Here is a 24,161-nt window from a genome sequence, read left to right as displayed (position 1 = left end):
TGTACTCCAGTCATGACTACCATTCCACCACATTTCAGTTATTCCCACGATATCCAGTTTCGTTTCTCGGACCAGGAGCTCCAATTCCTCCATTTTGTTACCTAGGCTTCTTGCATTGGTGTATAAACATCTTAATTTATGCTGTTTGGCCTCTCTCACATTCGTTATCCCATTTGGTATGGACACTGTACTGCTAGTATGACCTATTAGTCTAGTATCCATCCCCCCCCTCCTCCTTATGTCCAATCTCTTCCCCCCAGCTATATCCGTTCTTATCTCCGCGTCCTCCCTCTCAATGTTCTAATCTGGTGTGGAGATTAACTGGACATCTCCCAACCGTCTCCCCCAAATTCCTAGTTTAAAGCTCTTTTGATGAGATGAGCCAGCCTCCCTCCCAGAAGTCTACGTCTGTTGAATGTAAAATGATTGTAAGTGAGGATGAAATGGATAAGTTTGGCAATGTGTTTGAGGTGGATATCTGAGAGTTGTTCATTGGTCTTGCAGATATTTGAGGCAGGCAGCAATGCAATCAGGGTTACAGATGTTGATGGATAGGAGGTGACATCCATGGTGACACGGACAGTGTTGTGAAGGAGGCTGTTAATGTTATGGAGCTTCTGGTGGAAGTTGGCGTGTCCTGGATAAAACCGGCCCTTTGTGTGGTGAACTGTTTGAGGATGTTTTTTGAGAGTCCTGATATTCCTTCAGTAAGAGTGTTGTAGCCAGATAAGATGGATCTGCCTGGTTTTCCTTATTTGTGTATCTTGGGAAGCATGTAATAGGTCCCTAGAGGGGAAAGGGTTCACGAACGGTGAGGCTGTAGAGATTCTCTTGGGGAAGGAAGGATTTGATGACATCCTTAAACTCCTGGATGAATAGTAGTGTGCAATCTTCTTTGATTTCTTTATAGTAGGTGATGTCAGAGTTGTCGGTTGGCCTTGTTGATGTAGGTCATTGAGGTTGAGAACTACAATAGCACCTCTTATCTACTGGCTTGATCACTATCTTGTGGTTGGATTTCATGGACTGTATAGCTATCCTCTCAGCAGTGGAGAGATTGTGGTGGATGTGATGTTAACGATTTCAGTCAATTTTTTTCCTGAAGCAATCAACGTAATGATCAAGTGTGTGGTTTCGTTCTCTGTGAGGAGTCCAGTCAGATGTTTCTTTTTTCTTATGACTATCAGTGGGGACGTGGTAGTTGTGGGAGATGTAGTCTTTGTTGTGAAGGAATTCTTCTAGTTCTCCACGTGAGTATGGTATCAGGTTCTGTGATGGAGCAGATGATCAGTCCCTTGGCGAGTACACAGAATGTGGTTCTAGTTAGGGGTTTTCTTGATAAGTTGATGATGATAGGGTGTCGCTTAGCATCCATGTGGTGAGTCCTGGTTTCTCTAGGAGATGGTGTTCTGTGGGTTGTGGAGTTGTTGTAGTTGGTTTCCCCTTTTTGTTTTTGTGTTGGATGGCTGTCATCAGGTTTTTTGATATTTTGGGTTTCTTGCATCATCTCCAGGCAGGTTTCCTTGGTCATTCTTCCAGTGTGTGGGAAGCATGTAATGATTTCTTGTTTGAGGTAGTTCCTTCTGGAGATGTGAGGTACAGGAGATGGTTCCTCAGTTTTTTCGGAAGTCCTTCTGCAGAGCTGTTCAGCATATTTGACGTTGTATGTAAGGATCAGAGCGTTATAGATGGTGACTCCTCTGGGGATGATGTTTTGTTTCTTGCATTTGCTCAAGAATTCAATGCCACTGGGAAGTTTGGTTTCATTTTTCTTCATGTTGTGGAAGAGTTGTGATAAAGAGCATACATAATTTACATCATCTTGGAATGGATAAAGTGTTTTCCATGCATGTTGATTTATAATTCCCTCTTTAATCTCATTCATGTGTGTATTATAACATACGTAAAACATTCGTTAAATCAGCCCTATTCATATATTCAGCTTTGAATCCAACATGTAACATGAATATAACACATAATGAAACCATCAATATATCCACATAACAAACCTAAATAGTCATATAACATTATTGTAACCCTCACTTCACTGGTCTCCCACTTCCGTCCACTGTTTGATCTTTTCACTAACTGCGACATGCCTATGATTAGGCATCTGAAGAAGTGAGGTTCTTACCCACGAACGCTTATGCTCCCAATACTTCTGTTAGTCTTAAAGGTGCCACAGGACCCTCTGTTGCTTTTTACAGATTCAGACTAACACGGCTACCCCTCTGATACTTGACTAAATTCCTGATAAATTCCCCATATGAAGAGAAACATTCTAAGCCACACTTAAAATTCTAGTCTTTTAAATGGAATCAATCCTCATACCTCTTACTGCTGCAGCTGCTGGTCACCTGACCTCGCGTGTCATATCCAACAACGAAGCCTCTCTGCCTGAAGTCTGAAAAACACCTCTCAAGGTATTTGTACATTCCCTGCAGCAAAACAGAAGCATGAAGAGTTAGGTCCATGATAATGCACACAGCTCAAAGATTACTCTGTTTAGAAGTCATTATGCCACAATAATGGGAATAAGACTTGCTTCACTAGAGATGGGTTAATGATAAAAAATGAGCATGAATAAGGTTCAAATAGACAGAAAATCTGCTTTAATGGCATTTGCAGTACAAGTACATTTTTGTTCCTAGAGTGTTCACAGGAAGAGAAAGGTTGCAAATACCCATGAGAATCTAGTCAGGGAGCAGAAACAGATGACCAGACAGAACGGACAGGAAATTAGGTAACAAATCCTTGAAGCAGCAAATACTTGAGATTAATCCACAGGATGAAACATGCTCAAACCATCTGTCAGATAATTGTAAATAATGAACCAATTCATAAAAGAAAAATCTGAATAATTCACACACACAAAAGGGCTACCTTTGTTATACAAGTAGTTCACGTCAGTCTTCCTGCTTGTGTTTAGAGCACAATCTACGGAACAGAATATGTACTAGTTCTCACTTATCTTAAGTAAATTATCTGTTCAACACTGCACATTACTTTAGAAAATGTGACTCGGTATACAACAGTCTTTCATTACAAGTGAATTTACACACCTACCCCAATGGTGAAGCAGTTATCTCATAAGTGTATTTAGTTCACCCTGTTTATCTTTAAGAGGATATTTTCTACTGATAATGCTAACATTAAACATATGTCTAGCATGGTCTGAATATTCAGTTATTTACTATTTAGATATTAGAAGTTGTTTATGGCAATTGTTGCTATGTAGCAAATGTATCTAGGAGCACTGATGCATGCAGTAAGCACCATTTTGATCCCCAGTGGTGAGAGGCCCTCTCTTAAAATGAAAATGAAAAGCTGCCAATTCCAAAGTGTTTTCGATAACATCACCATCTTACTGGATCTAGCTTGAACCAACTGCTTTTCTCAAAACTTCCAGTTCCCTTCAGACAGTGGAGGATATGGGAGATGGCACTGCCTACACTAGAAGACAGAATGGTTACTTACCTTATAGTAACTGTGGTTCTTCAAGATTTCAGCTAAGATGCATCTCCAATTCTAAATGACTGATGAGCAGAGGCCCATTTGGAAGATGGGAGTGAGGAGTCCTGCTTGCCACTAACTGCCTTACAAAATTTAGGTATGTGGATGTTTCTAAAGCACACTTTAGTGGAATAAGCTTTGATACCAGCCATGCGATAGCAGCCTGAAATGCACTGTAATCCACTTAGGTTCAGATAGTATCTCGGAAACTACTTGTCCCTTAGAAGCAGGAGAAATGGCAACAACAAAAACAACAACAACAAAAGACACGAAGTGTCTGAAGGGCTCTGTCCTATCACAGGCCTAAAAAACAAACATCTAAAGTGGGGGAATTTCTTCTCCACTGGAGAGGAATGGGGTTTTGGAATGAAGACAGGTAGATTGGTTCAAATAAGTGTGACAAGTTAAGAAATAAATTTGGGATGAGGTCTCAACAACCACCTTATCTTTACGGAATATTGTGTGAAGGGTCAGCCATGACAGCTTGTAATTCGGTGGCGGCGGGTTAATTTGAAGGAACAGCAGTTGACTCCTGGAGAGAGGGAGAGAAGATTCTTTGGGTGGCTTCTGGGAGGAGAGGAAGCTCCACTAGGTTCTCTAAAGCGTAGAATGTCCCTTTCAGTGCAAGAACTAGAAAGGTTACTGACCATTGTTATGTCTAGTCAGGTTAAATAAATTTACTGTTTATCAAATCAAGCAGTTGGAAGTGTAGCCAGTTGGTGGGTTTTGAAAGGGAGTTGCAAGGCCCTCGAAAACAGAATTAGGATAAGCAGCCAAGATAGGCACGTATCCCGAGAAGACTAGAGAGGTTAAATGGCTGCACTAGTGATCCACAGACCCTGATAAATATGGTGTGCACCCAGGAAGGGGCAGGTCATGACAAGAAGGTTTTATGTGTAGCCTCATGCCCTTTTGGGATGCAGGTCCTTGTATATGGAGGTGGTCCAGGTATGCACTGCACCCTGTTCCTGATGCAGCTGTGATCAATGTCTTTGTAGGCAGTAGTGTGGAGAAGGGTACCAGCTGGTTTGACCACCTGTTCGGTACGGACAGACTGGGAGCCCAGAGTAGAACTGGCATGCTTATTTGATGTTTTGCAGTGTGATACATTGACTTTAGCCAGCCTTTAATGCACATAGATGAAGTCTGCTTAGTAATGTCACACATGTGCAAGCTAACACGTGGCTCAGAAGTTTGTGGCAGGTTTTTTCTGTGGTGTCAATCGTCTGGATAGAGCAAAATCTATACTTGGGAAAATATATTTTTGCTGATTTTGAATAGATTGACGTTTCTAAAAACTGATACGCAGAGAGATTTTTCATAGTTTACCAAGTGGCTCAGCTGTCTGAATTCAGCCAATCATCCAGATATGGAAAATGTGAATGTCATCTCTCCTTACATGTGCTGCCACAACAATTAGGCATTTTATAAAAAAATTTTACTGTGGAGAGACCAAATGGCAGCACTTCGTATTGGTAATGACTGGGCCCTACTGTGAATTGTAGATGATCTACCATGGGTTGGATGGATTGAGATACGGAAGTGAGTGTCATGGAGGCAGAGAGCCACAAACCAGTCTTGAGTATGAAGAGAGCATATGGTGGAAAACATTACCATTCTGAATCACAAAACTGGATCAGACAAGGCTCCTCTTTCTTCTTTGGGATAAGGAGATCTCAAGAACATAAAACGTCCACTGACTTCCAAAAAGGTACTTCTCCTAGGGCTCCTAGAGGAATCAGAGAAGCCACTTTTAGTTTATTTTCATCAGAAGGGTCCCAGAAGAGGGATAGGTAGGAGGCAACGATCAAACTGGATGGAATAGTCCTACGAGACAACTTTCAGCGCTTCTTTTACTGCAGATCAAGCCTGATGGAAGAAAGCAAGCCAATATCCAAAAGATAGGATTTGGGGATTGCTTGTCTGATAGGTATCAAACCTGCAGTCTGAAAAGCAGATGAAAGTTAACCAGAAACTCAGAAAGATGGTTTCTTCCAAGAGAAGCTCTACTTCTTTCCAGGTGGGTATGCAGAAAACCATTGCTAAGGGTATGCAGGTGTCTTCTGTATAGATTGCCCTTGGTATTTAAAAGCTTGCAATTTGGGGTAGCGATATATATACCCAATGAGCAAAGTGTAGCCCTGGTGCCTTTTAAGAAATGTAACTTCATCTGTATGTGCACACAAGGGTCCATGCTCTTAAAGGGTTAGTCCTCAACAGTCATGGGATTTCTGACAGGCTAGTTAACATGCTTATCTGATGCTCAGTATGTTCTGTTCACACAGCTTTGATCTTTCTCATGCTCTTGACTGCACTATGAATTTATGTTCTCTCACAAATGGGTTTCGTTTTTTAAATCGCTTTGGTTAAGAGACAATTGCATTCATCTATTTGAGTGCTGCCAACTCTTGTGATTATGATGAACCTCCACGTTCTGGGTTTTCTTAAAGCCCCAGCTCCTGGAGTCATGGGATTGTGAGAATCTCAGTTTCCATGCAAGTAACAATTTAAAAAAGTGAACCCTACATTTGCAAAAGCCCAGAAGGCAATTTTTTTCTTATTATTTTGGGGAACGGATTCATTTTTGAATGCTTGGGATTGACAGTGCTGCTACTCTATAGCAGTGGGAGAATATGTATTAGGCGATTTCTTGGCCACTAGGAGAAGTGGTGCAATTGCTCACTTCCATTTAGGTAATCTCTAAATTAACTGAATTTGCCATGAACAATTGCACTTAAGCCACGTCTACACTAGCAAGCTTACAGCGGCACAGCTGTACCAATGCAGCTGCGCCACTGTAAAATCGTTCGTGTAGCTGCTCTTTGCCGACGAGAAAGAGCTCTCCCATCACCATAATAAAACCACTTCCAAGAGTTTCAGTAACTATGTTGGCTGGAGAAGCTCTCCTGTCGACACAGCGCGATGCATGCTACCATTTAGACTGGTGAAACTTGTCGTTCAGGGCGGTGGTTTTTTCCTACACTCCTGAGTGACATAGGTTTTGCTGACATAAGCGGTAGCCTCGACATGGCCTAAATTCCCCTCCCTATCCTGCATGCCACCATTTATCCCTTTTGCTTCCTTCCACCCAGCAATGCCCAGCTCCAGCATCCTTAGGCCACGCCCAGCTTTCAAATCCTTCTTTGCACATATGGCAGAATGATGGGGGCCTATCACTAGCCTGGTATGTTACATCCCCTCTCCTCTCTCCCACATCTGCCTCAGGCGATGTCTACACTGCCAAGTTTTTTTGCCAAAAGTTAGACCACTTTTATTAAACCGCTTAATTAAACTGCTGTTGCATGCCCACACTGTACTCCTTGTGTCGCTGGAGCCAGAGCCGTCCCTTGAGTAAGGCAAATGGGGGCAACCGCCCCGGGCCCTGCGTTTTGGGGGCCCCCGTGCTCTGATAAAATAGGAACTGTCCCAATATTAGCCCTTTGTCCCACGTCCTGACTGATGTACAATGGGGACGCCATTTGTCCCAATATTCAGGTGAGGTGGGAGGGTGAGCGGGGTGAGGAGGCGAGTGGCAGGCAGGCAGGTGGAAGGGGAGTAAGGAGGGGGAGGGGTGGGCGGCCAGACAGCGAGGAGGAGAATGGCGGACTAGTGGAGTGCTGGACAGGAGGCGAGGAAACTAACATGGAGGTGACAGTCAGCTAGGCGGGTGAGGAGACGAGCGGCAGGCAGGTGTGCGGACAGCGAGGAGGAGAGCAGCAGGTGAGGAGGCAAGGGATGGCCCGGCGGCCGGCAAGGAGGCTGATTTGTCCTAGGCCCCGCACCCCCCTAGGGACAGCCCTGGCTGGAGCGCATCCACACTAGCAGCTCTTGCAACAACAAAGAAAGCAGTGCACTGTGATAGCTAATCCCACTCTGCAACTGGCTGCAGGGTGCTTTGGGAACGGTTGCAATGCCTCATGGGGCAGGTACAGCATCTCATGATGCAGGTTTCTCAATCCCATTGTTCCATGGGCATCCTACTAGATTGCCAGCCGCTTTTTAACTGAAGTGCAGGGGGGGAAGGGAGGGGAGGAAGAGAGTGTGTGACGGAGTGTGTGTGCATGAAGGGGGAGAGACAGTGTGTGCTGGGGGAGAGTGAGTGTGTTGGAATGTTGTGTCCACAGGCGCCAACTCTGTGGGTGCTCCGGAGCTGTCCTGCCCCGCCCCAGCTCACCTCCGCTCCACTTCCTCCCCTGAGCGTGCCGCGGCTCTGCTTCTCCCCCCTCCCAGTGCTTCCCGCCTGGGAAACAGCTGATTCGCAGCAGCAAGCACTGGGAGGGGAGGGGGAATGCAGCATGATTGGGGAAGAGACGGGGCCGGGATTTGGGGAAGGGGTTGTGATGGGGGCGGGGCAGAGCGGGGCTAGGGGTGAGCACCCACCGGCGCCTGGAAAAGTTGGCGCCTATGGTTGTGTCCTAAGTTCAGACAGCTGCCAAAAGCAAACTGTCCTGAGGCAGGGGGAAACCCCTGACACCAGCCCCTGGCTTCCTCTCTGGCTTTGCACAGCATGTCTCACACACACACACACACACCTCTGTGTACGTACTGTGGGAGACAGCAGGAACATTCCACGTTAAAGATTTGCTCTATGATTCCAGGAGCAGCACAGCACGCCAGCTGTCAGAAGGGAACAGACACATGCCTGCAAGACTGCAGAGTTCAAAACAATGAGCAGCGCCGTCACTGCAGGCATTGTGGGACATCTCCAGAGGACAATGACAGTGATAAAAGCAAACAAGGTGTTTACACCGGCACTTGGGCAATAAAACCTTTGCGCAAAAAGCCTTATCACTCTCATAGAGATGGTCTGATTACTGCGCTGCAACGGAGGAGTTTCGTCGCAAAAGGTGGCTTTGCAGCGCGTACACTTCTGCTGTTTCATTGCCAAAAGCTGCCTTTTAGCAAAAAAACTTGGCCGTGTAAACCAGGCCTTAGTCTTTGCAGAGTATGAGCTCTCTAGGGCAGGGAGCTCATCTCTGTCTATGTTTGGAAAGTCCCTGGCACGGTTGGGTACTACCACAATCTAAATGATAACACTCTCCTCCAAAGTGTGGCAGGTTTTTCATACTGCACCTACTTCTACAGACTAGAGATTCAACCTACAAGAACTGTTTACCTACTAAAACTTTTCATATGGAGCATATTCACTGTGCGGTAAAACAACAGTTGTTTTATATCTTTCCAAGTCAGGTGGGAGTTTTACCTGCCACTTATGACATGTTACAATATCCACTCTAAGGGAAGTTTTTCACAACCTCATTTAAATATCATTTAGCCAGTAAGAGACCCCAAGTCTGAGATTTGAGTTGACTGAATCGCTCCCACCCTGTCAACATCTGTACTTTGTGCCAGTGCTACAGGAGAAAGCTGACAGGGAGAGCCCAGAGTATCGCCAATATTTAAACTACAAGAATCATTTCAAATCCCATTCCCTTTTGGAACTTCTCTCTGCTTTCCATTCCCAGCATCCCCACTGACCGCTTTCAAACACTTCCATACTAATTACCATATATGGACCATTAACCATTTAGTTATGATACTACAGTTCTCAGTGTACCACTTTGTGGTACAAGAGCAGAGACCACTGAGGCCCTTAGAGCACCAAAGCCATTTGATCATACATGAAGGCAGGTAGCTTTGGAAAATATCGATTTGCTGAATATCTAATGTTTATCCAGACATACACAGGCTAGAATTTTCTCCTACTCTGACGCAACCCCGACGTGACTCAGCATTTTGTCTTTCTGATATTCGTTTTAAAAGAGCAATAGTGTTTCTAGCACTGTTGGAAGAGTCTTTGGATGTAGATTTCAGTAACATACTAAATGTAATCATAATGCCTAGAAACTAATACTTGTTGCAGATTTATACTGCATTCCTGGGCCTAATTCAGAAAAGTGCTGAACATTCACAATCCCCCAAGAGCGAATAGTAGTGGGTGCCGGGCACCTCTCTGGATCAGGCCTTTGTGTGATTGTATGACCTCCAGTTCAATCACAAAACCTCAGTGCCAAGGAGTACAGGGTATACTTAGAACAAAGACTTCAATGGAACCCTTAAAAGGAAACAAATTTAATTACACTAAAGGCCATTTAAAGTACTGCTATGGGAATGAAGAAGTTAACAAATTTTAGTAAATCAGGATTACCCATTTAACATACTCCCATTATACCTTATCTCTAATGTACTGTAGTTCAAATCCCAAAGCAAAGAAGATTGAAAGTACTCCGCAAACAGAGATTAAATCAAAAGCCTTTCTGCTTCAGAAGTAAGTTTTAGCTGGCTCCTTGAGATCATCACAGTAGCATACCTAACCACAGAAAGTAAACAACCAAAAACAGAGTCTTTACAGAGTAAATACCAACCAGTTTGACTTTCAATAACCCACACACGAAACATAATTCACACGATACAGCACTAGAAAAAGACTGATTCCCTAGTGCATAAAATGAAACTTTACACTTCCTGCCAAGACCGTTTATTCTGTCAGCCAATCCAAGCTCACTCACACTTTCAGCAGACCAATACACAAAGGCAGCATGCAGTTTTCAGGCCTTTGGAGTGAACAGCTCCAAACTCACCACCACACAGGTCAAAAAGTGAAGTGACTAATTAACTTCCTTTGCATCAACAAGACATTTATTTAGCAAACAAGGCCACTAGACTTTTTTCCTTCAGAAGTTTCATCATCCCTATCACTACTGTAGCTAAACCAAGTGCCAACACGGATTCTGCTCTACAGAAGCTTTTATACTGCGCTCATTGCCCTAGTATCTGAGCATCTTCCAATAAGTGTGTTAAGCAACATGACTATACATCTGTCATATGGTTGTTTGCTCTTCCTCTCCCCAGAAGAAAGTGTGTGCAGTGGTGTGTTGTTTTGGTAGGAGTTTTTTTTTTTTTTAATTAACCAAATATACCTTTTGCTATATATTTACATTAGAAAAGGCAAGGTCAAGAAATGCACATGGCACTTCACGCAAAACGCTGTGCAGTTTGTGACGGTTCTTAGTTCCTGGGGGAGCTCATTTCCCAGTCTTGGACCACTCCTGGAGAAGATTCCGTCTCCCGCACAGATAATCTTTATACTCTTACGGTTGAGAATTCCGGTGTGCCAGAGGAAAGCAGTTGTCAACTATGGCCTTTGGCCTAGAGCTTTAGACAATCTTTTCAATACCCTGGGCCCAGGCTGTGTAACACTTTCAAGGTTCAATGGCAAAAAAATGTTAATGCAGAGTTAAGATTGCTTGGCAGTATATCGTCCTCTTGCAGAATACTGAAATGAGCAAAACTCAAAGTTCTGAGAACCAGGAAATGCACAGTTAAGATTCAAAGGGAGGCCCCATTAATTTTGTTAGGCCCAGGTTAGGATCCAATGGGGAAACAAATACTTGCACCTGAAGCTATAATCTGTCCAACCCTTTTAGAAATCTGATAGTTATGGGGTTGGAAAAAAAGTGAGCACTCACCCACTGGAGGGTGGAATGCTGCAATGGCTGCCAAATGTACTTTAATGGAACTAACTAACTGTCAGGCCTTGATGTTTTAGGTGCAACAAATAATCCAAAATGTGGTTAATGGAAGCATGCACTGGAGACACATTTCTCTGCGGAGATCAAATAGAGAAACGTTTCCATTTGGCCAGGTAAACATGCCTAATGGAAACTTTCTGCTGTTCAGAAGCACCTCCTTCATATCTTTCAAGCAAGTCATTTCTACTGGTGTTAGCCACAAAGCATCGCCGCTGTTAAGTGGAGGGTCTGCAGATCTCTTCCCTTGAATGTGTAAAACTGCTGCCATCCTTTTAAGCAGTTCTCTTGTTATCTTCTTGTGGTCAAGAAAAGTTCACCACCTCATCTGGTGATGAGGAACACAAACACACCAGGACACTGAGGCAATGGCTAGTCTGCCTCTTGTAGCAGAGGAGCTGTCTGAACATCTTCCAGTTGCTCAGTTCTGGTCAGAGAATGTTGTCTGCAGTGCAGATGATCTTTGATGAAGACAGCTCAGACAACTGAGGAGAAGTCCTAGCAGCAGGAGAGACACCCCACCGTGTCCAGAATAGCCACTGACATGGTGATGGAAAGTCCCATGGTTACACAGGCCATTGCCCCTTGAGATGTGTCCACTGCTGGGACATCCACAGACCCCACGGGGCTCTGACGCAGGGAAAGCTTCCCACCTGGTGTGGGACACAATAGGACCCATTTCCAGATCCAACGAAGATGACTCAATCATGCGATAATGGTGGAGCAGAACCCTGCGGACAGGAGACCAGTAAGCTAAACCCACAAATGGTGGCAACAGGGATATTAACGGTGGCAAGCCCCTAGAATGTACAGGACTCCTAGGCACCAGAAGGAGCATCAGTACTGTATGCTTTTGCAGAGGTGGTGTAGGGACCAGTTTCCAGTGAGGGCTGAAACCCTTCCTGAACCACAAGGGACACTGGTACCAAGAGGTTCGATAATTCTCTAGCGGCGGTGTACCCTTCTGGTGTAGTCAATATCAAAATTGGATCTTGGGTCCGGCACAGACACTTCAAGAATCGGCCTCAACAGATCTGGCACAGGTTCCGGACTTGACAAACCCCCTTTTGCAGCAGATGAGCATGCTGGAGAATGCTTCCCTTCAGAGCCCCTCTCAGAATTCTTGCTTTTAGATGGCCTGGGTACCGAAGGTCTTTCTGGACAACATACCATGTCCCTGGCAGATCTGGGTCTCTTCATCAGTTCTAGAGATACAGAACACAGTGCCAAGGCCTCTCAGGAGGTACACTCTGTACAGATGGAGCCGCACTCGGAGCGCACTCTGAACCCAACAGCTCCAATGGAGTGCTGCCTCCATAGGAAATATTTAAGTCTCACAGCTCTATTTTTTTTGAGTGAGGTTTAAAACGTCTATAAAAGGGGATATTTCTCACTGATGTGAAACTCCCCCAACATTTTAGGAAGCTGGGGTGTGGGTCACTGACCGGCACTGGCCTGGCACACGGCTAGCAGGACTTAAAACAGGAGGTTTAAAAACAAACAAAAGGAAAAAGAAGAACAGGAGTACTTGTGGCACCTTAGAGACTAACAAATTTATTAGAGCATAAGCTTTCGTGGACTACAGCCCACTTCATCGGATGCATATAGAATGGAACATGTATTGAGGAGATATATATACACACATACAGAGAGCATAAACAGGTGGGAGTTGTCTTACCAACTCTGAGAGGCCAATTAATTAAGAGAAAAAAAAAAAACTTTTGAAGTGATAATCAAGCTAGCCAAGTACAGACAGTTTGATAAGAAGTCACTCAAACTGTCTGTACTTGGCTAGCTTGATTATCACTTCAAAAGTTTTTTTTTTTTCTCTTAATTAATTGGCCTCTCAGAGTTGGTAAGACAACTCCCACCTGTTTATGCTCTCTGTATGTGTGTATATATATCTCCTCAATATATGTTCCATTCTATATGCATCCGATGAAGTGGGCTGTAGTCCACGAAAGCTTATGCTCTAATAAATTTGTTAGTCTCTAAGGTGCCACAAGTACTCCTGTTCTTCTTTTTGCGGATACAGACTAACACGGCTGTTACTCTGAAACAAAAGGAACTATTTCTTCACACAACACACAGTCAACCTGTGAAACTCTTTGCCAGAGGATGTTGTGAAGGCCAAGACTATAACAGGTGTGACAAAGTTCCTCCTCTATCTTGGTGGGTCCTGCGCTTATTGGCGGATTTTCTTGCCTCAGAGATTCACCATGTGGGTTGGGGAACAGCCCAGAGACCTTCCCCTCTGGAAGAACCCACAGTCCAGGTCAATTGGGAGGTTTGGGGGGAACCCGGGCCCGCCCTCTACTCCGGGTTCTAGGCCAGGGCCCTGTGGACTGCAGCTGTCTAGAGTGCCTCCTGTAACAGCTACAACTCCCTGGGCTACTTCCCCATGGCCTCCTCCAAACATCTTCCTTATTCTCACCACAGGACCTTCCTCCTGGTGTCTGATAACGCTGGTGCTCCTCAGTCCTCCAGCAGCACACCCTGTCACTCTCAGCTCCTTGCGCCTCTTGCTCCCAGCTCCTCACACTCTCGCCACAAACTGAAGTGAGCTCCTTTTTAAAACCCAGGTGCCCTGATTAGCCTGCCTTAATTGATTCTAGAAGCTTCTTCTTAATTGGCTCCAGGTGCCTGCCTTAACTGGTTCTAGCAGGTTCCTGATTACTCTAGTGCAGCCCCTGCTCTGGTCACTCAAGGAACAGAAAACTACTCATCCAGTGACCAGTATATTTGCCCTCTACCAGACTCCTGTACCCCACTGGTCTGCGTCTGTCACACAGGGTTCAAAAAAAGAACTAGATAAGTTCATGGAGGCTAGGTCCATCAATAGCTATTAGCCAAGATGGGCAGGGACGGTGTAACTGGCCTCTGTTTGCCAGAATCTGGGAATGGGCAACAGGGGATGGATCACTTGATGATTACCTGTTCTGTCATTCTGTCTGAAGAACCTGGCATTGGCCACTGTGGGCAGACTGGAACCTGTTAGATGGACCTATGGTCTGAAGTATGGCCATTTTTATGTTTTTATGACTTAAACCCCAGAGAGAGAGAGAGGTATGACTTGCTCTACCAGTTCCGGACCAGAGAATCAAATTTGGTCCAAAAGAGACCAAAAACTAAAACTTATCATTAACTATACACTGTAACTAACTGCTGAACAAGAAACAGACTTTATGCAAAGAGTGAGGGAAATAAACTGACAATAGCAAGACTTCCAATACCATCACTGATGGTAAGAAGAAACTGGGAGGGGTCAGGGGCAGCTCTGCCCTCTTATACCAGCATGCAGCGGCATACAGCGACAGAACACTCAAACCGCTTCAACCGGTACTAGGGAGGGGAAAAGTTCCCCAACAGCCATGCACAAGGCATGCACGGATCTAAAGTGGAATGGACATGTGCAATCACTCAAAGAATAATGTTTTTGTGTCATACAATATACCAAGGGTAGACAACCTATGGCACGCGTGCCAAAGGCAGCATGCAAGCTCATTTTCAGTGGCACTCACACTGCCTGGGTCCTGGCCACCCGGTCCTGGGGGCTCTGCATTTTAATTTAATTTTAAATGAAGCTTCTTAAACATTTTAAAACCCTTATTTACTTTACATACAACATTAGTTTAGTTATATATTATAGAGGTATAGAAAGAGACCTTCTAAAAACGTTCAAGTGTATTACTGGCAGGCAAAACCTTAAATCAGAGTGAATAAATGAAGACTCGGCACATCACTTCTGAAAGGTTGCCGACCCCTGCAATATACATTTCCTGGGTAGCCACACGCCGGCCCATTTCCTGATTAATATTGTTCTGACTCTTAACAGCTTTCATATTGTCACTGTATTGATTATTCAAATGTTCAGCCAAATCAGAGAAAACTATTACACAGCTCCTGGACACACATTTCTGATGCTGTCCAAATCTGCTATCAGACATGGTTTGAGGTGTATACCAGGAATTAAAAAAACAAAACAAAAAAAAACACACAGATTATTTCCACCTGAGTGAATCACCATGAGGTCCAATAGATCACAACCTCTGAAGTCACCAGTTAGATGCTGCAGGGTGGGTAAAACATGATGCTAATGCAAGCCAACTCTCTTCACCCAGATCAGCCTGTAGCCAGCAATCCCCATGCCATGGTGTACTTCTTGCTCTCCTGCAAACTTCTGCAACCTCATGATCCAGGAATCACCAAGAATCCACATGCTGCCAACCCAGGCAGCGCACATACGTCTTTTCCCTCAGCGATCAACTTCCATGCGGTGCGTCTTTGGAAACACCACATTCATCTGTCCAGAGATCAGGAAGTAGCCAGGACACTACTACACACAGAAGAGGCAAAAGGAAGGCGGGGGGAATTAAGGCAGAAGTTGATGCAGGGCCAAATACAGCAAAGGAGTGGGTCTGTTGGGGCAGCAATTTTTCCAGAGTCCCCCAGAGAATTAGCAGGTGCCATGCAAAACCTGAGATCAAAACTGACTGAGACCATTTTGACCTGGATCACAGCAACAGTTTGATCTCTACCTCGGCACAAAAAACCCCAAAACACACCAATTTTTTTTTAAAAAATGGCTATTTTCCCCTCCCAGGTTATATCTCTGGAAACCCTAGTTCAAGTGACCCCAAGTTTCAATCACCAACCCTACTCTGCACTCCCACGAGTCACAGGTAATTTCAAGAAAACCAATGCAAGCATGCAGATTTTAGAGCAGTCAGAAGTGTCCTTTAAAGAGGAAGTGAGTATGGGAAGGGCTCCTTTACACATCCACTGACAGCATAGGAGGGTCTGAAAGGTGTGAAGTGGCACATTCGTTTCAATGTGATGTTCTCAGCATGCAAACACCCCACGGAGATGAATATAATCTAAAACAATAGATCTGAGACATGTGAACTGCTCCATGCATCTCAATGTGTGTTCCCATGCACCTCCTGCTTTACAGTTTGTGATATGCATGAAGTATGCATGTTCTCAGCTCCCCATCCAAGGGGCAGGACTTTTCCAGATGCTGGCTCAAATGAGGGGCAGGGAGAGAACCTCAATGTTAAGGCTCCACAGGTCTGGTGCCTTGCACAGCTCTGGAACAGTCCCTGGGAGAAGCCCTTTAGTGTGTTAACCCCTTAGCTTCACTGCCTCCTGGGTCCGAACTTCAGAGCCTTCAGCACCCATTTCACTCAGTGAGTCCACTCGAATTGGCCACCTGGGGGGAGACTTGCACATCCAAAGGAAGCAATGCACCCCCAACCTCAGTGACTCAGATAGCATTGTAAAAATAGAAGGGTTTATTACATGTCTGGAACACAGCATAGAAAGTCCTTACTTAGCATCAAGAATAGAACACGTTACAGCATAGTCCACCTGGGTCAGTCCTGCCCCTCCTCCTTTGTCTCCAGTCCAGAAGCGTGTCTCCTGCTTCCAGCAGCCCACACTACACGACCCCAAGGGTCTCTCCTCCATCCTTTGTTCCTCTTCCTGGTCTGAACAAGGTCACCTGGTTATCTACCTTAGCTCTCTGTCCACACCTGGACAAAACCAGCTGGCTTCCTGCGGGGGTTGGGGACAGTCCAGGGTCATTAGTTGCCAGGCACCACATGTCCAGCCATTGGAGTTGCCATATTCTGCTGAGACTCTGCCAGAGTAGAATCATAGAATATCAGGGTTGGAAGGGACCTCAAGGGGTCATCTAGTCCAACCCCCTGCTCAAAGCAGGACCAATTCCCAACTAAATCATCCCAGCCAGGGCTTTGTCAAGCCGGGCCTTAAAAACCTCCAAGGAAGGAGACTCCACCACCTCCCTAGGTAACGCATTCCAGTGTTTCACCACCCTCCTAGTGAAATAGTTCTTCCTAATATCCAACCTGGACCTCCCCCACTGCAACTTGAGACCATTGCTCCTTGTTCTGTCATTTGCCACTACTGAGAACAGCCGAGCTCCATCCTCTTTGGAACCCCCCTTCAGGTAGTTGAAGGCTGCTATCAAGTAAACAACTCTTCCCAGCACTTAGTTCAACATGCAGCACATAGGGGAAAAACATGCAGCACATAGGGGAAACTGAGGTATGCACAGTAATCATACAAAATATTAAGAAACATTCCCACTTCATCACACTCAGACCCTCTCAAAAGGGCAAGCGCCCCCCCCCCCCACCAGATTGCTGCTCACATGATGGGGGAGGAGGGGTATAGAAACCCTGAAAATAGAGAATATAGAAAATTCCTTCTCATTATTTATATCTTTCAAAGACTTGCAAACAAGAGCATTTTGGTTGCTCATGTAATGTCAAATGAGTCCCCTGAAGTTAACACAAAAAGCTTTAGCTCACTGGCAAAACTTCACTTCAGGTAATTACATCTGGCCTACCTAAGATGCCTTGGGCAGGTTTAGCTGGATGAGTATTTTTACACTTCCTGTCCTTTTGGTGTTGCTGCATACTGTTGAACAGTTGCCACATCCCACCCATGAGGCTGGATTTCAGTGATGGGTGACGCAATTCATATATATAGCGTCAAGTAAGTTTAAATGCATTGTGAATTTTGAAGATGAAAGGCATAATTTGAAGTGATCAAGATGATTACTATGAAAGTATAAACAAAAAGTCTGACTGTATAGTGCTACCCAAGTTACCTGTGTTGACTGGATCACTGTAAGGTCATTAATGTAGCAAAAGCCTGCCCCCATGGCAGAACGAAGTCCAGCAGTCCCAAAGGTCAGCCTGCAACAGAGGCAGCTCCTTGTTCATCCCATTCCGTACCAGGTTTTCAATCTGCGCTTTTGTTTTAGGGTTCTGCAAAAGAAAAACGAAGGTTCTGTTCCCACTGCTCAAGGAGGATCTGATGGAACAATTACTGCTGCAGTGCAGTTTGTATTAAAATAATTCTCATTAATTCACAGGATAGGAAGAAGTGGTCTCCGGATCCACAACCCAAGCTCTTTTAGAATACAAGTTCTATGTTGGTGTAAGAAAGGATCACTCTTTGCTCTAACCTTTGTCACTTCTCACATGTTCTCTATTCAAACATATTTAATTATGCATAGGCTTGGAAGTAGTAGATTTTTATTGGCAAATGTCAATTTCACCATATACACACAAATCAACACAAAGATTCCCATCTATAATAATCAAAATGTACATATAGGCAAAGAAAGAAAAATGCTGCTTGAGAACTTGCTAGAATTTGAGTCAAGGCTCAAATTTACTTTGTATAGTTTGACAAGTGATGTTGACTAGTTGTGTTTTAGCAGTTACAAAGCTTTAACTTTCTGAATCTCAACATCTACAGTGATTAATAATTATTCGCTGACCTTCCTATTGTCTGAAATACCGCATAATTTCCTGCAGCTGTGAAAAGTTATAGATTAAAGTCAGAAAAATGCTTAAAAAACAAACATTTTTATATTATCCATCAAACTGACAAAGTCAAATTCTGCCCGGTCTAATTATGCATGGCTTAATTATTAAGGAAGTGAATTGTACTCCAGAAGATGTTCCTTTCCAAAGTTAAGACCCAGAACCAGACAGCTTAGAGTAGTTTATATTTCAAAGAGTTGCAACAAAATTGCTTGTCAGCTGCACCAGGAATTGGGAATTTAAAAAGACTTGAGTAAATTTTCAAAGGCACCGTTAGTCAGTGGGAGTTGGGCTCCAAGGGTGCCTTTCAAAACACTACCCCCTACAGTATTAGGTAATTTTATTAGTTTCTAGTGGCTAATGCTGAACCATTCCCTAGTGCTTTGTCCAGTTTAGCTTTAAGTTACTCAAGCAGAGGATATGCCGTGTTGTTGTAGCTGTGTTGGTCCCAGGATATTAGAGAGACAAGGTGGGTGAAATGATATTGTTCATTGGACCAACTTCTGATGGTGAGAGAGACAAGCAGAGGAGTCAAGCAACAATTGAGTCGGTGTCACAGTCAGGACATGTGCGGGATATTCAAGTTACATTCAGCCTCAGAAATGTGTTTGGATCTGTGAGTACCCACAGTAGTCAAAAAAAAGGATAGGACAAGATTTGTTTTTATGTAGGGGAATGTAAATATGAATGCACAAGCAGCTTCAGTGTCTCTAAGTAGTGACAAAATTACTACTGTCGTGTACCAATAATTTAATCAGAATTGTAAAAAACATTTTAAAATATAAAACCCAGCATTCATGCAATGTGAAGACTGCACAGTTCATTATAAACTCTGGCATTGCAAAGCAGAAACTGCAGTTCCAACAGCAACTTTTATTGCTTGATTTGAAGCAAGGCTGAATTATATAAATTAGAGGTTTATCCAGAAGAAGAAAAGAGTGTGGTTCTCAAACTATTGTAGTGGTAACCCCTTTCACATAGCTAGCCTCTGAGTGTGACACCCCCCCCCCCTTATAAATTAAAAACACTTGTTTACATATTTAACCCCATTATAAATGCTGGAGGCAAAGCAGTGTTTGGGGTGGAGGGTGACAGCTTGCGACGCCCCATGTAATAATCTCACGACCCCCAGTTTGAGAACCCCTGGTGTACACTGTATTTGCACTACATGGTACATATGAACCATTTACTATTCCTCTTTGGGGTAAAGTATTACTGCTCATTACAAAAGGCCCATCTTTTTATGTCTTATGCTGCACAACAGCTGATTAACATTGAAGTTGGACCCTTTTTATTTCTAACTGCAACCTCAGCATGTTTTCTGCATTGATTTTCCTAGTGTTTTCTGGGGGAAGCTGGAAGTGTGGAAGCTGGTTTTAGAAGACATGTCTCCAACTTACAGGCTCACTACTCCATAGCTATTCCATTTGCAACCCTTACAAGTTCTGCTTTCTACTGCTGAATTCCACAAACCAATACGTGTGCACTTCCATATTTGTATTGCACTAGCATACATAGTATAGTCAAGTGTGCGTGTGTAAACTTTATTTCTCTACTGCACATATCCAACATTCAATTTTGAATGATTAAATCAAAACAGATTTTGTTCAATCTAAGCAATGGAAGTCATCCTCAATAAGCACAAAGTCCTTATCAACTTTTACGCTTCAGAGCTCAGCTGTTTCTTTTTACAACTGGGGAAATGGGGAGGAATGCTTCACTCTCACCCAACAGTCAGACTGTCAAATGCAATTTGACTTTGGGTAGAGACCAGTATGGGAAGTTTACAAGAATGCTGCCAATTTCAATTCTCTAAAATAGACAAACAGCATGCTCTGATTTTGTCTCCAATTCCTTTTATAGCGTATTTCTTCTCCCCTGTTTACAATTATGCAAATCTTTTCTGCAAGGGAGAAGTTTTGCAGAAGAACGATGAAACTGACTAGGACACAAAATAAAAAAAGATTGAGAATTGTTTTGCTAGCTTTTAAATTACAGTACTTTTAGGTGTGACCTGTCACTATAGTACGTACAACATTCAGACAAATGATCTTTCAAATCATGTCCCTTTAAGCCTACAATTAGAAAATTCTATATAAAAAAGGATGCAATTGAAACTAGTATGCAACTATGAAGTCTAGCCACACACTTATGCACATGATTAACTTTACCAGTGGAATAGTCCCACCAGACTTGAAGTGTTTGCAGAATTGAGCCCATAGCCATTATTTATATTATAGTAGCATCCAGGGGCCCCCATAAGAATCAGGGTGCTATCTGAACATATAAGAAGAGGTGGTTCATACAATGAGGAGCTTACAAACTAGCTTAAAACAAGATGTAACAAGTGGGCATAAAAGAAAGGAATAAACTAGATAATCATAGGGGTATATGGTCACACAGACTAACCATATGCACAATTTAATAGCTCCAAATCATTGTGCTGAGATATTTTGTGGGTTTTTTTTTTTAATTCAGAGATAAAAAAAATAAATAAGATTAGCATTCCTCACTGGCCATGTACCAAGTGAACTATAATAGAAACAAACAGTACCCAGACAATTTAATATTTTTAAATAGGTCAGAAAATCCAGGTCAGAATTAGAGACTGTATGCAAATATTTGCCATTTATAATGTAAGACTGACAAGATAGGAGATCTCTGTGTAAGCTTGAAACTTCTCTCACAGAAGTTGGTCCAATTACCTCTCACACCTTGTCTTTCTAGTATGGGCACTGACACTTAACCAGAAGAATGACTCAGAGGTCCTTGTATGTAACCATCATACAACTGAAGACAGTGTCAAACTCTCTCTCATGGTCAAAAGCCTCCAATCCATTGTCCAACCTGTTATTTGGAAAAATCCCATTTGATTGACAGTGACCTGACTCATCACTATGCTTGCCAACAAGTGGTCCATTATTTCAAAGATTCATGCTGATGATCAACAGGTGTTGTACTTAAAGTACTGCACAGGATCTTTTCAGGGGGAATAAGACAAAACGCCACATTTATTAGTGATACATGTATTCATTAACACTGTATTATATGCATATAATATATTACACTTACACTCACACACACACACACACAAACACACTCCGTCTTGTTGTTACCAATTAGTTGCTCCCCTTAACTTCACTGGCCAGGTGAGTTAGATGGGGGAGGGGGTGGAGCCGGGCTTCTGCCGATCCGGATCGATGCTCCCATGTTGACAAGACGAGACCCGGGGTCCTCTGCAAGACACCTCACTTTTATAGCAGCTTTTCTCTTATGCAAATCTATACCAGATTCAAATTCTGTGTGTGTGTCCATTGGTCCTTTGTGCTGCTTTCTTTTGAGTGTTGTCCCAATGCTGCAAAGAGGGTGTTTCCAAAAGAAGGTGCTTGCTTCTAACCCCCGAGGCCTTCAGTATGTCTGCTTGTTTTTAATGAGCCCACTTGACACGTTTTATTGTCCTTGGGTCTGGCTCCCAGGCGCTCTCCAACAGTTGAGGCTGTCTGGAGGTGCTGCCTTCCATGCCTTCCTCATTCACACCTCATTCATTCAACAGGGCAATTGATTAAGAGGGGGGGGGGGGGGGAGAGCTCTTGTTCTACTGCTAGCAAAAAGAATTTTTTTTTTATCTTATTTTATCCTGAGGGGCTATAATATTATACCAAGGGCAATGCAAAGTTTCTAAATGAGGTTTTGATACAAAGTTCCATGAAAACAGAGGTCACACGTGGGTAGACCCACCACAAGGTTATATGAAGAGGCACAATGTAAAGTCATATGAAAATTATCAGAGATTGATCTACATTGTCCCCCTTTTGACCTCTCAAGAACAATTCTTGAGTGGTCACCATATAAATCTTTTGTATTTGTTGCAAACAAACCAAACAATTATAACCAGGTGAATATAACTAAAACTATTAGAATTGACTAAATACCAGATATTACATAAACACAAATGCAAACAATTATAATTATAATAATTGGAAATACAACAAAACCATTACCATTACAATAATTGGGTACATTGACAAACAAAATGAGGCCCAAGTTTGATGCTGCAATAGCCATCAAACAATAAAAGTCACTGAGGTCAGGACCTTCTTAAGCACACACAACAAATAAGATTTTGTAGGAGTACCACAGTTGTTATGCAAGGTTAAGCTGATTTGGACTTAAACTAACATTTAGTTGCTAAAATGTTGTAGAATTTCCTATTTTTTAACAGTTGTTCTCAGAGGTTTCTGGGGACCTGAAAGCAGAAGCCCGGCTCCACCCCCTCCCCCATCTAACTCACCTGGCCAGTGAAGTTAAGGGGAGCAACTAATTGGTAACAACAAGACGGAGTGTGTTTGTGTGTGTGTGTGTGAGTGTAAGTGTAATATATTATATGCATATAATACAGTGTTAATGAATACATGTATTACTAATAAATGTGGCGTTTTGCCTTATTCCCCCTGAAAAGATCCTGTGCAGTACTTTAAGTACAACATAGGGCTATTGAACAATAATTGACATGCTCCTCATTGAGTACACATTCTGAGAGGATATTTCCTTCAAAATACTTTCCTTCCATGACAGAAAAATCCAGTTAGATCTATATAATTTAACTGGGCTTATTTATATTCCCTACCTGATTCCTCAAAACCAGTACAAATCTACCCCAGGAAAGCTGAAACTGCTTTTATTTGGTCAAGGTCCCCACTGCTGTTTTTAAACTGCTGGCAGTACCTTTTTCTGCCTCTGCCAGGATTATCTGTATGGCAACTAACAATGTCTAGATTGTTGCTTCTTTATTATGGAATTAGATTAGACCCAACTGCTGAAAAGACTGGGGATATGAGTGAAATTAAATGCAGCGCATTTTACCAAGGACTCTATGGTATGTCTGTCTACACAGCTGCCGGGAGCGAGTCTCGACAGACTCACTTGCAGGGCTTGGGCTAGTGTGCTAAAAATAGCTGTGTAGGCACTGCTTTGACATTTGGGCTCCCTAGGCTCCACAGGCCAAACCCAAACATCCACACTGCTATTTGTAAGCATGCTAGTGGAAGCCCCACTAAAACAAGTCTGTCCACGCCAGCTACAAGAATTGCTCCCAGAAGCTGTGTAGACACCCCCTCCGAGGTCCATGTCAACTAGAAAGGCTTGCAATAAAATTAAAAGCAAATCAGATTAAAAGTTGATTTTTTTTTAATGGCCTAGTCTCTAAGAGGCCAAGTATCCATGAGTTTTATCTGGATGCAGAGTCAATACGTGAATATCTATGGTAGCATACTTCTACAGAAACCACAAGAACACAGAAACAACTTCCTTTTAAATAAACAGTAGTTGGATGAAGTCAGCTGCCCAGCATGTTTTGCAACTAACTATTTTAAATTTAAGTTTGACTCAGTTGGGGTTGGTCCTGCTTTGAGCAGCGGGTTGGACTAACTGACCTCTTGAGGTCTCTTCCAACCCTAATCTTCTATGATTACAAGTGAATTTGATGACACAGAAGTAGGTTTGTTGTCTTGTTACTATGGAAGTCAGCAACAGAAGCCTCTTTCTTAAAGAGGCATTAATTTGGAGTTATCAAGAGCATAATTTAAATACTGTACCTAACCTGCAGTTGTATCCTCTCAGGCAGGCCCTTGTACCCACCTGGAGCCCTACTAGTTCAATGGACTCTAAAAGTGATCTGATAGCAGATCTGTTAGCTTTAGCCAATATAATTGTTCCTCAAGAAGCTTTCTAATTTGTGCACATTAGAGCAGGGTAATAG

The 24,161-nt window shown here is 43.3% G+C and overlaps 1 long non-coding RNA gene across 13 annotated transcripts in view; it reads right to left on the bottom strand.

Moving 5' to 3' along the window:
• LOC135983723 (uncharacterized) overlaps positions 1 to 24,161 on the bottom strand; it is a 344,090-nt gene that overhangs the window by 4,740 nt on the left and 315,189 nt on the right. For 5 of the 13 annotated variants that reach the window (XR_010601482.1, XR_010601486.1, XR_010601490.1 and 2 more), the window contains 2 exons: positions 17,680 to 17,839; positions 2,332 to 2,438 (listed from right to left, as the gene is read on the bottom strand). This is a non-coding gene — a long non-coding RNA (uncharacterized LOC135983723). Of the gene's footprint in view, positions 1 to 2,331; positions 2,439 to 5,127; positions 5,243 to 15,053; positions 15,379 to 16,374; positions 16,684 to 17,679; positions 17,840 to 24,161 lie in introns of all 13 variants that reach the window. The other 8 variants (XR_010601497.1, XR_010601496.1, XR_010601495.1 and 5 more) reach the window with 5 other exon arrangements.

This window comes from Chrysemys picta, chromosome 1 (assembly GCF_011386835.1).
Source record: "Chrysemys picta bellii isolate R12L10 chromosome 1, ASM1138683v2, whole genome shotgun sequence".
Lineage (NCBI taxonomy): Eukaryota > Metazoa > Chordata > Testudines > Emydidae > Chrysemys > Chrysemys picta.
This window is presented reverse-complemented; position numbering and strand designations above follow the sequence as displayed.